At 38.0% G+C, this 13872-nt stretch overlaps 1 protein-coding gene across 1 annotated transcript in view; it reads right to left on the bottom strand.

Annotated features, from left to right (window-relative positions):
* LOC130703946 (AF4/FMR2 family member lilli-like) overlaps positions 1 to 12156 on the bottom strand; it is a 23004-nt gene extending 10848 nt beyond the window's left edge. The window contains exon 1 of the mRNA XM_057525411.1: positions 11528 to 12156. The gene's annotated coding sequence lies outside the window, so the exon portion shown is untranslated. The remainder of the gene's footprint in view (positions 1 to 11527) is intronic.
* Positions 12157 to 13872: the final 1716 nt, after the last annotated feature.

The raw sequence follows: 13872 nt of genomic DNA, 5'->3' as shown, positions 1-13872 counted from the left end.
TTTTTGGGATTTTCCCCCTCCGTGCGATTTATTGCAAAGAAAAGAAAGAAAAAAAAAAAAAAAAAATGATTTCCCGTTTCGCTATAAACACAATGTGTGTGACTACCTTTTGATTGAAACGACCCCCCGCTTTGCTAGGCCCGCAAGACGTTCACGCTTGTTGCGAACAAAGTCTTTTTTTTTTTTTTTTTTTTTTTTTTTTTTTTTTAAATTCGGCCGGATAAAAAGGAAATCCCCCACCGCCTAATCATGTGGGAAATCTGAATTAGTTTTTTTTTGTTTTTTTTTTCGGGATCCTGACCCACTTTCTTCTATCCGCCGTTTTGCCAACGGTTTTCCAAGTGACCCGTGAACTGTATATAACTTCCGTAATGTCACAGGCCCTAGAAGAGACAGAGACAGAGACAGAGAGAGTTTGACTTTGCTGTGCTTGTTCATTGTCTGCGTTTCGACCTCCTCTGCTCCGTGCTGATGGATCGTTTTTAATCCATTCACGGTACATTAAAAAAAAAAAAAAAATAGGCAGCCGTTCGATGGGCAAAAGGAGAGCAGGAAAAAAGAGAGATGGACGAGGAAGGCGAAAGAAGGTAAAACAAAAAAAAAAAAAAAAAAAAAAAACTGGGTTACGATCTCATGTAAACGTCGGAAATTCGTGTGCACTAGTCGAACTGCTCCCCCACCGCGGGCTCATCGCTAAATATAACACACACACAAAAAAACATAAATAAATAACTAAAGAGAAAAGCATTTTCACTTTCCGAGGTAGCTATTTCACCGTTATAACACGCCCTATTCCAGCGCACATTTTTTTCTTTTTCTTTTGCCTTGTTTCTATACGCTCGCTCGCTTTATTTCCTGTCTATTCTTTTTTTTTTTTTTTTACCTTATACAGTATCATCTATGTAGGCTAGACGTACAGTGTTTTTGAAGACGTGCGTTTCGTGAATAGCCGCAGGTTGTTTCTACAGATGTTTTTTTTTTTTATTATTTTTTTAATTTTGGCTATTGTGCAATTGGCAGTTTAATGCTGTCGCAATGCCCTTGTTTTTTTGTTTTTTTTAATTCTTGTAAATGATGCTTCACTTGCTTGGGCGTAGCACGATCGTTTCGAGATGTAAAAACATTCAAACATCTGTCTGCTGGATAGATAGAAAAAAAAAATGTGTTGAAAAGTACGTCGAAAAAAAAAAAAAAATGAGAGAGACTGTATGCCAGCAACTGTTCCACATGACAACACCTTCTTGCGTGTACAACTCGTTTGACGGCAATGTTGGAAACGCTCCGTTTTCTCCGATGGTGTAATCACTCTTTGTTTCTTTCCTCTAATTTTTTTTTTTTTTTTTCATTTGTTTCTAACATTCGTATTCGTCGCTTGGCTTTTTGTTTCTTTCAAAGCTTTAACGTTTTTTTTTTTGTTTTTTTTTTTGTGTGTTCCTTCATTCGTCTTAATTCAATGATTAACTACCGAGCTAAATGATAACACAAACCAGCTGCGTCTCGCCAGCAACAGATCTGGCTAGACTTCTTGGAATTGAAATCAAAGCAAAAAAGAACAAATACCAAACGAAACAATGCTGAAAAAAAAAAAAAAAAAATCTAAGCTATATACAGGAGCAGGTTCTCCCCCTAACTTGACCTAATTAAAACGGCAGCCAAAAAAGAAACAAGAAAAAAAAAAAAAAAGAAGGGTGTGGTCCACCTCTTTGGTATTAGAATGCGATACCTGTCTGCTTGCACTGTTGCACACACCAATCGATGACGAGAGCAGCCCCCCGGGAGATCGATCCAAAAGCGGAGCACAAATTCAACACACAAAGCAGTTCAGACAACAACGAAAGAAAAAAAAAAAAAAAACAGCAAACAAAAGAAAATTCAAAATGGGACAGGTTCACGTGATGGAGTTGGAATGGCCAAATCTCCTCAATTCACAACGTATAAAAAGAAAAGCCAAAGCGATTTGTGTTTGGGGGAGGGTGAGGTTTCATAAAGAGCAAATATCCAACGTCGATAATAAATAAGAAAAAAAAAAAAAAAAAAAATAGAAAAAGGCAAACCAATCGAGATGGAGAAAACCAACAGAAAATAAAAAAGAATAAAAAAAAAAACAAAACAAAAACAAACAACGGTGTTACAAATAATCGCGGAGAGATTTCACCGAACGCGGAGGTGACCACACCCAAAAAAGAAAAGAAAAAAGAAAAAAATATTTATATATATATATATATGTATACTGTATATATATTTATAATAATAACAACATCCAAGTTTTTGGTTCCACGATATAAGGAATGGGGTCTCGGAAAGAATGTTGCGTCACCCGATGGGCTGATGACTTGTCGATGTTCGGACCACAGCCAAAAGCGGAGAAATACATGATTACACCTTAAAGCTCTTCCTCTCTCCTCCTCCTCCTCCTCCCCCCACTCATTTTTTTTCTTTTTTTTTTTTTTTTTTTTTTATGAACCGAAATTTGGTGACCACATAAACAGCCGGGCAAATTCCGACGTTCCCTTTCCTCAATTTTCTAGATCACGCTGACAATAGCGAAGCGCAGCCGTGAACCGTTGGTTGTTTCATTGAACAGGCGTCGGCGTTATTCGAAAAAAAAAATCAGCCGTTTAAAAAAATAAATAAAAAAAAAAATAAAAAATAAAGGAACACAAACGAAATTGCGTGAATTCCCGCGTTTCGGAATTGCCCATATTAGCGCCACATCATTTTACTGAGTCAGTGGCCATGTGTCACATTCGAAATAATAACAAATAATCATCCATTTGAAAGAAAATCAACAAATAGGGGACGGACAAACAAAAAAAAAAAAACAAAACAAAACAAAAAAAAAAAAAAAACAGCTGATACGAACAGCACGACGGGATAAGAGCGATTTCAATTGAAAAATAAAATTCGTCTTTTCTTTCCCGAAAAAAAAAAAGAAAAAAAAAGAAACAAAAATCTGCATCCATTCGTCTGATGACGAAGTCGATCGTTTCTCAACAGCACGTCTCTCTCCTCTCCTCTCCTATCCTATTTTTTTTTCTTTTTTCTTTTTCTAACAACAGGCGAAAACAACAACAGAAACGAAACAAACGTACGGGGAAGAGAAAGTTGCGTGAGCTTGTCGGCGTGAAAAAACCTATTGGCTGATTCTGTTTTGTTTTTTTTTAAATGTTTGTCGTGCAGGTTCTCTTCGTTCCCTCTTTCTCTCGTGGTCTTCCTTCTTTTCTCCCCTATGAATCAGAATACATTTCCTTTTTCTTTTTCTTTTTTTTATTTTGCATCTTCTATACAATTCCCCCCGTTGAGATGCAACCCACTGCGGCCGTGAGTTGCCTAAAAATGTTGTCGTCGTTGTCGCAGCTGGATCTTTCACACACTCATCTCACGCACGCATGTACGGTTGTACTCTCTCTTTTTATTCTTTCTCTCCATTGATTTTATTATTTCCTTTTATCTCGACTCGTGAAAAAAAATATTTTTTTTTTTTTTTTAAACGATTGTTCTTGTCGCCCAACCTGTAAGACACACATTTTTTTGGCTTGGCTTGGCCATCTTCAATGTCTTCTCTTTTTTTTTGCGGTCCATCACAGACAACTCGGAGCCAATTGAACGATGAATGTTTTAAAACTAAACTCGAGTGACACTAGCAACCCTTTGTTTTTTCTTGTTTTATCACTTCGCAATCTTTGGCATTGGCTCATTTTTTTTTTTGTTTTGTTTTGTTTGTTTTTTTTGCGACACCCCATACCCATAAATGGGCAGGTTAGGATTGGTCGGCATTTTCGGGGAAAAAAAAAAAATAATAATAATAAAAACGGATCGCGTAGCCAAAACAGCCGCACTCTGTTAAACGTATTGGGTGCACACACACGTTAATGAAGACGTGTACGTAAGAACGTATCCCTTTTTTTTTTTTTTTTTTAAGGACAAGAAAAGGGGAGCGACTGTGTTTTGTATCACCGTCCCTGATAACGAACCGAACTTTGTGCGCGCGCCATATAAATTCAAAGTCTCTCCAAGAAAAACAAATAACCAAGCCAAAAAAAAAAAAAAAAAAAAAAAGGAAATACGTTTTTCTGTTTCTGTTTCTGTTTGTTTTTGTTTTGTTTGTTTTTTTTTTCATTGGAAATCTCGTTGACAACATATTTTCATCCAAGAAACTAGCCCACCGGCGTACACGAATGGCCCTTACCTAATCGACTCGAGGGACGGAAACGAACTAAGGAAAAATCAATGGGGAGAAAAACAGAAATATTTGTGTTCAATCCAAACGCTGCAGAGAGGAGATGCAACACTCGAGCTATGGGCTTACGTCTCTTTATATTTATAGCTTGTGAATCAATTGCAAAGCCGCGGAAATGCGGACCGCACAAGGGGCCGTTTTTTTTTTGTTTGTTTTTTTTTTTTTAGGTCAGTGGGGTTGGCCAGGTATTCATGCGCCAGTCAACAGGGGGAAGCCAGAAGCCAAGGGGCCAGCAAGAGAAAAAAAAAATAAATAATAATCAATTCAGCAGATCCTCTTCCTGTTTGTCACACACAGACAAGATCTAAAGTGGGATAGAAGAGGGCGAAAATATATTTTTTAAAAAAAGGGTCGAAAATTGAGGGGAGAAGACGAGAAGCGTCACGCTGGAGATTAACGTGTGTCGCCTGCAGGTGAAAAATAAAGACGACAACTGGCCAAATCTCCTGCTGCTTTGACAGTAAAAGTTTTCGCATAGACGACGACAGTCAAGAAACTGCATATCATTATGTGTTTATTTTTCCATTCGAGTTTTTTTTTTTTTGTTGTTGTTGTTGCTTTCTTTTGAGTGCTGGTCATTTCTCTCTCTCTCTCTCTCTCTCTTTTTCGTCCGTTTCGCTGGCAAATCAAAGTAAAAAAAAAAAAAAAAAAAAAAATGAAGGAATACTCATGTTGCAACCGGCCTGTCTAGCCTACATGCATTTAAACATTTGATTCAAGTCGGTTCATTCCTCCCGGTCTCCGGGCCTATTTAGTGGGAGAATGTTGTTGTGATGTAAGCATAAGAAAAAAAAAAAAAAAAAAAAAAAAAGAAGGTAATAATTCAAATTGCATAATCACTGTTCCCTATAAGGTAAAAGGGAAAATCCCGGGTTTGTTCGGATTAAAAAAAGAAAGAAAAAAAAAAAAAAAAAAAAAAAAGAAGAAGAGAATTAAAAATTCACATCTACCGGAATCGTGTTACGTTCTTTTATCGCGTTGCATCTTTTATGTTGCCAATCGTGCATCAGCATGACACCGTTTTCACAGTGATTTTTCTATTTCTTCTTCTTCTTCTTTAACAGATATATATTTTTTTTTTTAAACCATTAAATTGCCTTCGTCGTTCATAACGTCCGTATTAGGAAGTTTCTCATATCCGTCGTTGCATTATGCATCGCTATGGTACTGGGGAAAAAAAAAAAAAAAAAAACCCTTCGTCCCATCGTTTAGCCTCTCGGTTAAACGGCACAAAATATTCAACGTTCATCTTATTTTTACTTAAAAAAAAAAAAAAAAAAAAGGTCCACCGATTTCGAATTTGAGCGGAACGGAAGTAGCGGAGGCAGCAGGGGAGTAGAGAGGCGGGGGACCATGATTACATCCCGGATGAATGCGAAGAGAAAGAACAATGGCAAGTCGGCCGGAAGTTGGTCAGCGCAGGACTTTTGAACATTTTTGCCTTTCGACCACGAAAAACTATATCCCCCGAAAAAAAAAAAAAAAAAAAAAATGAATGAACGAACGTGCAGGTTCGTCTATGTCGTCTGCGCGCTCCCGCTGGTCCCTCAATGAGGTTTTTCCGCTCCAACTTTGTTTTGTTTTTTTCTCTTTGCGGTCATGTCTTTTTTTTTTTTTTTTTCTTTCTTGCGTATTGTTTGAGGCTGGTAACTATTTGTTTATTCCTGTTTTCTTTTCTTTTTTTTTTTTTTTTTTGTTTCTTTTCTATTTCCGAATTGCACGGCTCGTTTGTCAAGGCTGCCATTAAAGCGCCGTATATGTCAACCCGTTTTGTGTTGTTGCTGTTGCTTTATTCATGCAAACTGCTTCGACTATAGCTGTTGCTACATCACTGTCAACTGGCTCCCTTTCTCAATCTTTGTCTAGCTAGAAGAACAATTTTTTTTGTGTGTGTGTGTGTGTGTGTCGTAATTACGGTTGAAGGAGAAAACGGCTTGTCCTTCTCGGGGTACCAGCACGATTACGTAACAATATACCGTATGTCTAAAGGGGGTCCACCATGTCGCCTCTTGTTCCTAGAAATTTATTTTTTTTTTTTTTTTTCCCCTTGCACGCCCACACGCGCATTGATTTCGTTCGGGAAAATGAAATGCAATCATCGATACTTTGTTTTCCACCGCCCATTTTTTGTTTTTGTTTTACCTGTCGTGAATTTCGATTTTTTTTTTTTTTTTTTTTTGCGTTTTGATTTCCATCGGACACGAAAAAAAAAAAAAAAAAAAAAGTCACGGCACGACAACGCGATCCATCAAGTCCCGAATTGCCCCTTTTTTAAATATATCGAACATCGATGTTTTCCCTGGCAGAGACCAAAGGGCTGACCGAGTCACGATCACGCGCAGCTCAGCGCAGATTGGCGAACCGGGAGGAGGGCCAACCAATAGCAATACAAGGCCTACATTTTTTTTTTTGTTTTTTTGTTTTTCTTTTGTTTTTCTTTTGTTTTTGTTGTTTTGTTTTTGTTTTGTTTTTGTTTTTTATTTATTTATTGATTTTCACGGTGAAGCCATTGCTTAGCTATTCTTCCGTTGGCAACATCAAAAGCGTTTTCCAACGGGGCAAACAAGGGGCTGCACATGCACAACTCGTTCGACACGCATTTTTTTTTTGCCCTCTCTTTCCATTTCTTTGTTTTTCAAATGAAAGAAAACTATTTTTAAGGCGTAGGAGGACCGGCTTTCCATCTTTATTTCTTGAAGAATGGGGTCGATGAGGGGTATTGCCGATCTTTCAAAGTCATTACAGGGACGTCTTTATTTTCACTTCTTCTCCGCTTGCGAGCATAATTAAGGCCGCCGACGCGCAAAAGCACAAGTTGCTAGACTTTAGGGATAGACCTATCATCATTAAAAGTGAATTTCTCATTTGCACACCTCGACAAGGTCTCCGTTTCCATCTGTTGTCTGTCTTTCTCTCTCTCTCTCTCTCTTTCTTTTCTTTTTCAATGTGTCTGTGTGTGTGTGTGTGTGTATTCACCGTCTTGACGAAGACTCTCTCTTTTGCTAGAAGGGGTTTTCTCTTCCAAAAGGGTGGGACGTTTTTTTTGTTTTTTTTTAAGGGCACGCTCAGAAGCTGCTGGTGGATTGCGTTTTGCCATTTTCTGGAACGCGTTGAAAGAAAAAAAAAAAAAAAAAAAAAAAAAATCGCATTCTCAAAAATATATAATCCATCACGAGTTTGCATGACGATTTCCTTTCGTCCGACGTGTCGATTGGCTAACATTTCAAACTTCATGCAAATCAAACGGATGGCGAACGCAGAACGCGAGCAGTCCAACATTTTGTAGGAATTGCTTTGTTTAAAAAAAAAAAATTCAAATTTCAAAAACAAAAAAAACAAAAAAAAATTGAATTTGGTTAGAGGGCGTTTTGGGTTGGCGATTGCTCAACGGGGAGTCGACATGTCGGCGACGTTAATGGCACAACGGCATTGATTTAGAAACGATGACACTCTCTATCAAGATGAGCGCTGCTTCTTGGCCCCCGTACATGTGTGCAACGCGTCGTCCCTCACTGGAACAGCAACGGCTGGCCCCCGGGTTGCCACCGTTTCTCCTCCTTAGTGGATGTCCCCCTTTTTTATTTTTACTTTTTATTTATTTATTTTTTTTTTTACCTCTACGTTTGTTAATTTTGTATACAACATAAAACATGCGCATGCACGACCATATATAACGGTATAAGGCCGGGGGCTTGAAAAAACAAAAACAAAAAAATTGTCTTCTTCTTCTTCTTCTTAGGAAGAATACCAGACGCGAGAGGGTAGGTGTGTTAAAGAAAAGAGAGAACACCATTCAACAGACCTACTTCCAGAGAGTGACCCACATAAGACCCCCCCCCCCCCCTCCTCCGCTTCTTCTCCTTCAAAACACCGGCAAGCAGCGCAGGAGAAACAACTTGCTGCTGTTGCCGCCTCCGCGTATCAGGTAGACCGGAATCTTTTTTTTTTTGCCTCTCTATAAATAAAAACACGGGTCCATCACTATCCACCTGCCGTTTCCCTTTAAAGCCCCCCCCCCTTCCTCCCCTCACCTTACTCCCTATTCTTTCTATTTTCTATTTTCCATCCGGCTTTGATGGGAACTCGAAATTTAAAGAGGGGGGGGGGGGGGGGGGTTGATGGCGTCCTCAAAAAAATAAAAGACATTTTCGATGGACACGGAGGAAGGTTTTCTCCTACCCCCTCCATCAGACTCAAAATGAAGAGATTTTCAAATTCCGTTCAATGAACATCAAACTCTTAGCAAAAAAAAAGGAAATGCAAAATAAAAGAAAAAAAAACCCTTTCCAAGAAATTGATGTGACTCGTTTAAAAAATTGCAAAAAAAAAAAAAATAAAAAAAAAAAAGAAAAAGAATGTCCCGTGTTTCGAACACCGAAGAATATCGGCACGCCCTAACGGAGCAATGCAGAGCGTCTGGCTTGTTCTTAGGGATTATCGCCGATGTTTCTGAAAATAGAACAGTGCGGTTGCTTAACCCGCAGGCATTGAAATGAAGAGAAGAAGAAGAAGAAAAAAAAAAAAAAAAACAACAACAAGAAACGACCGCAAGTATTCGCACGTTTCTTTTCAGCCATCTTCCGTAATTGATGACGTGCCGAGGCGCCTAATTACGCGAGCTGCGTTTTTAGAAAAAAAAAAAAAAAAAAAAAAAAAGCCAACAAGAGAGAAACCGTTTTCCCTTTCTAGTTCATTCGGTTCTTACCCTGGGCGCAGAAGAACGAAGTGAAGAAGAGTTTTTTTTTTTTTTTTTTTTTTTTTTTTTTAAACAAAAACCGCAAGAAAAAAAAAGAAAAGTGTCCAAGGTAAAAAAGAGAGTTTCTACCTCATGCTTCGCAGTGTAGGTGGCAAAAATATAAATTTAACACACACACACACACACACACAAACAGAAAAAAGGAGGGGAAATAGTGGCTCACGCACTGATGGCAATTTTTTTTTTTTTTCGTTAACTTCCAACGATTTTTTTTTTTTTTTTTAATTTTTTTTAGAGTTATACCCTCATCCAAACCAATGCTTCACTACACCTCCCCCCCCCCCCGTCAGCCTGGCCTGGTTTCCTCCATTGTATTTTTATTTATTTATTTTTTTTTTTTTTTATCTTTGTGATTTCCAGTTTTTTTTTTTTTTTTTTTATGTCTCGATGGGAAAACGAGTGTGATATTCCCCCGGAATAGAAAACGAAAAAAAAAAAAAAAAAAATTGAAGACAATAATCGACTGATGTTAGAAATCGAGGAAACAAGGAGGGAGGGGGGGGGGGGCATAGCAGAGAAGATAACAAACAAGAGACCTACATTAATCGAAAAATCGCGGAAAGCAAAAGTGGCATTTGCGGGACAGAAGGAAATCCCCCCCCCCCCTTTTTTTTTTTTTTATTATTTATTATTATTATTCTTATTTTTAAGCCCGCTAAATTCAAAAACTTTTTTTTTTTTTTTTTTGATCAGGCTGGCCGGCGGAACGTGGGTTGACCTCAATACTCGTCGGGCCGTGACGCCCCCGAACCGTAATGAAAAAAATCGACAATAAAACGATGTCAACATCTTTACAGCGGTTTTTGGGTTATTGTTTGACTCTCTCTCTCTCTCTCTCTCTCTCTCTCTCTCGTTCTCGTTTCCCCTTTGTCTTCCACTCTCTCGCCATACGTCGGGTCTGCATCTATAAATCGTCTAATCTGTTCATAGTCGTCATCGAACTGCCTGACGGCATCTTGCATATGCTCGTACAGACAAACTTAATGCCCTAAATGACAAGTCCACGTCTCGATGGCTCATGTCACATTCCCGACAAACAGCTGCGTTTTTTTTTTTGTTTTTTTCCCCAATTTTGTCTTTAAAAAAAAACGAAAGAGAAACGTGGCTTTAGAGCGTCGTGTGCTGATGGGCGAGCACATTAAAAACAGAAACATCTATATATAAAAAAAAAAAAAAGGTAGAGACATACCGATTGGTTTTCGGATACTTAAAAAAAAAAAAAAAAAAAAAACCCAAAGGAAAAAAAAAAAAAAAAATAGTTAAAAGAGCTAAAACAAAACAAAGCAAAAAAAAAAAAAAAAAAAAAAAAAAAAAAACTGCGCAACTCTTCTGATTGAATTGCACGCGCGACACTGACGACAACCGGTTGCGTGCCTATCAGCGTTGACCCAGATTTCGGTTGTCGAACGAAAAACTGCGCGCTGCCTCTTGTTTTAAATGGCCAAAAAAAAACAAAAAAAAAAAAACGAAACATTTCGTAAAGAGACAGAGAGAGAGAGAGAGAGAGAGAGAGAGAGAGAGAGAGAGAGAGAGAGAGAGAAAGAAAATGAAATCAAATGAAATCAATCATTGCGTTGTCAATACGAGGCATTTCTGCCCAATCGCACCAATTAACCTAGAGGAGCTACGACGCAAGTCAATCAAGGCCGAACAAAGAAAAGAAAAGAAAAACAAAACAAAACAAAAAAAAAAAATAGGTGTTGATTGAAATCGCTACCGGAACTGGCGTGCCGTATGGGACAACACGGATGTTGGGACGTGATCGGTTAAGGGTCAAACTTCTTATCGGCGGAAGGGGAAGCAAAAAAATCAGCTGACATGGTCAAAAGGCCGAACAACATTTCCATATCAAACCCCCCCCCCCCCCCCCATCAAATAAAAAAAAACAAAAAACGATCATTTTCTCCCCCCCCTCCAAAAAATGATTTGTGCGGGTTTGTTTTTGTTCTCGGAACTCTCACGTTCAAGAACAAAAAAAAAAAAAAAAAAAATGATCACCGTGCGGCTAATAAATGACGTCACTCTTTTTTTATTCCTACCGCGGAGCGAGAAAGCTACCTCAGTCGTTTCGCAAGGTCGATGATAATAATGCCTACCTTTTTTTTTTTTTTTTTTTCTTTTTTATCTGCGCTCATGCTGCGCGATAGCGAAGCTACACTTGATATAGGATTGTACTCGTAATAATAATAACTTGACGCAATTACGCCGAGACGTGTGGGTTGCAAGTGCGCAAAAGCCCCCTCTGCTTGTGTGTGTGTGTGTGTGTGTGTGTAGAGTCTCTCTCGATTGCCTTCTTCCCATCATCAGCGCCAAAAGAAAAGAAAAAAAGAGGGAACTTTCTCTCTCGATTGCGTCGACCCAGTCTGCTACGGTAGACACCACATCTCATTGCAGACATTTAATACATAATTTTCTGAGGTTTTTCTTTTTCTTCTTTTTTTTTTTTTTGCCTGATCTGAAGAGCAACCCCTTTCTTATAACATACACACATGAGAGCTAATAATGAAAATAGATAGAGGTAAAAAACTTACCACTTGGAGGGTGAAGTAAAATTGGGCAGCGGGCGTGTTGCGCTTCCCGCAGATTCTTTAGCCGTCGGATTTCAGAGACGGCCCGCGTGATGAAGATAAAACCACGTTGTCGCGTATACGCTGCGTCAATGATGATTATCCTTGTATAGGCTAAATGCTTTGAATTGTCTCAAGAAAAAAAAAAAAAATGGCCAACGTTTTGAATTTTTTTTTTTTTTTTTTACGTCCACTTGTTTTCGAATAACACACGTCGATTTTTTGTGCGTGCGTTCCAGTCACTCGGCAAGCAAAAAAACAAAAAAAAACACAAACACTGGCCCAGTCACCGGGTGGGGGGTGGGTGGTTAGGTGTCGAATGTTGAACAGTCACTCTTCATTTAAAAAAAAAGACACGTGTTTCAAGTGGCAAAAAGAAAAAAAAAACACTCAAAATAGAACTGGCCCCAAGGAACTGATGAGATCGCAAGCAAAAATTTCCAAGACAATATACGTTAACACCTTCTTCCTGTTTTCAATTGAACGCATTGGACACCCAGACTGTACGAAGGTTTCAAAAAAATAATAATAATAATAATAACTGTGTAAAACAAAACTGAGAGCGACACAAACGTAGTGTCCGATCCGCCAGGTAGACAGGGACCAACTGAACGGAAACAAGTGGAAGCGGGCCAGCTAGACACACTACTACCTTACTAAAGGCTCGCGCCCCCAGGTGTGTGTGTACACAGTAACCTGGTTCCCCAGTCTTTTTTTTTTTTTTTTTTTTACCTAACTCCCAACACTCTCCGCTCGCCCACCTCTTCATCCACCACTATCCTGGACAAGACGAAAGAAAGAAGAAAAACAACAAACGGCTTCTTTTTTTTTTTTTTTTGGCTGTTGTCTTCTTCTTGTCTAGGTGAAAACGATTGGGCCCCGTAGTGTTTGTGTATACAGTTATATATATATATATATATACATATACACACACCATCGTAAGGCAACTCTTTTCGCGTCTATATAGACATGATTCGAGGCTCTTTTCTTTTCCAGTCGTGTGATGGAGACCGGTTGGACGAGTCTCCTTTTTTTTTTTTTAAGAACAAAAAGGAAGAATTTTTACCTTACCTCATTTTTGTTTCATATTTTGCATACACGACGTCATTCTCTGTTGCTATCCCGGTTACTGATTTTGTCAAGGAAATTGAAACTGTTTTTTTTTTTTTTTTTTTTTTCATTAAATTCAATTGTTTCATTTCTAGCAGGAGGTCTGGGTTGAAAAATTTAAAAAAAAAAAAATGTCCTTTTCTATGAATTAGAAAATTTTTTTTGAAGGAAAAAGGAAAAAAAAAAACAAAAAACAAATTAGGAAATTCAAAAAGCCGGTCGTTACCCATACCGTTAATGGAACGCGTGGACATCTTTTTTTTTTTTTTTTTTTGGTCATTCATCGTATGCATGGCTAAACGATGAGATGATATCCAATAATACAAAAAAAAAAAAAAAAAAAAAAGAAGAGGAAGGGGAAGAGAAAAAGAAAAAGGGAACTCGACCTGTGATTACGTCACATTTGGCTTTAAGCGGTAGGTCGCAGGAAAAAAAACAAAAAAAAAAACAGGGATGTAATAAAAGAAGATGAGAACAATAGAAAACGTGTTTTTTATTTTGGTCTTTTAGCAATAAAAAAAAAAAAAAGGCAGGAGACAAAAAAAAAAAAAAAAAAAAAGAAAGAAAGAAAGAAAGAAAGAAAAAGGAAAACAAACAAAAGCGTAACGTTCAGCCATAGCAAAATATCGACTGCCTCCTCCGAACGAACCCCTTTGAAAATGAAGCAAATGAACATTTTAAAGATTAGATAATTCTTCTATGCAAACGAAAGATTTTTTTTTTTTTTTTTTTTTTTTTTTAAATGGGAGAGCTGGCTTTTTCTTGACCTACTCAAAGTTTAACGTGATGCGTTCGTGTGTTGTCACATTTTAATTTGAATACCTTCTTGTTTTGTTTTTTTTTTTTTTTTTTTTTTGCTTTCCCCATGTCAGTTCGCAAATCCAAAACCAAATCCAATAGATGTTTTCGTATATGTTTATCTACAAACGCCACTCAATTGCAACTTTCTTATTCGTTTTTTTCCCAGTTCCTGAAATTGAAATCGTAGCACGCACGCATCGTGTATACAAAACTAGTCACCAATATAATTATGCAAAGAGCGTTTCAATTTCACGCGAACAACGCAACCAGACGGAGAAGGGGGGGGGGGGGGGGGCGAGGACAATAGCTTCTGCTTCACATGGAACCGAAACGCGCATATCATTATACCAAAAAATCAAACATGTCAGTATAGTTGGCATTATAAAATGACGCTAACC

Source organism: Daphnia carinata, chromosome 8 (genome assembly GCF_022539665.2).
Source record: "Daphnia carinata strain CSIRO-1 chromosome 8, CSIRO_AGI_Dcar_HiC_V3, whole genome shotgun sequence".
Lineage (NCBI taxonomy): Eukaryota > Metazoa > Arthropoda > Branchiopoda > Diplostraca > Daphniidae > Daphnia > Daphnia carinata.
Note: the sequence above shows the minus strand (reverse complement) of the source record. Positions and strands in the feature narration are given on the sequence as shown.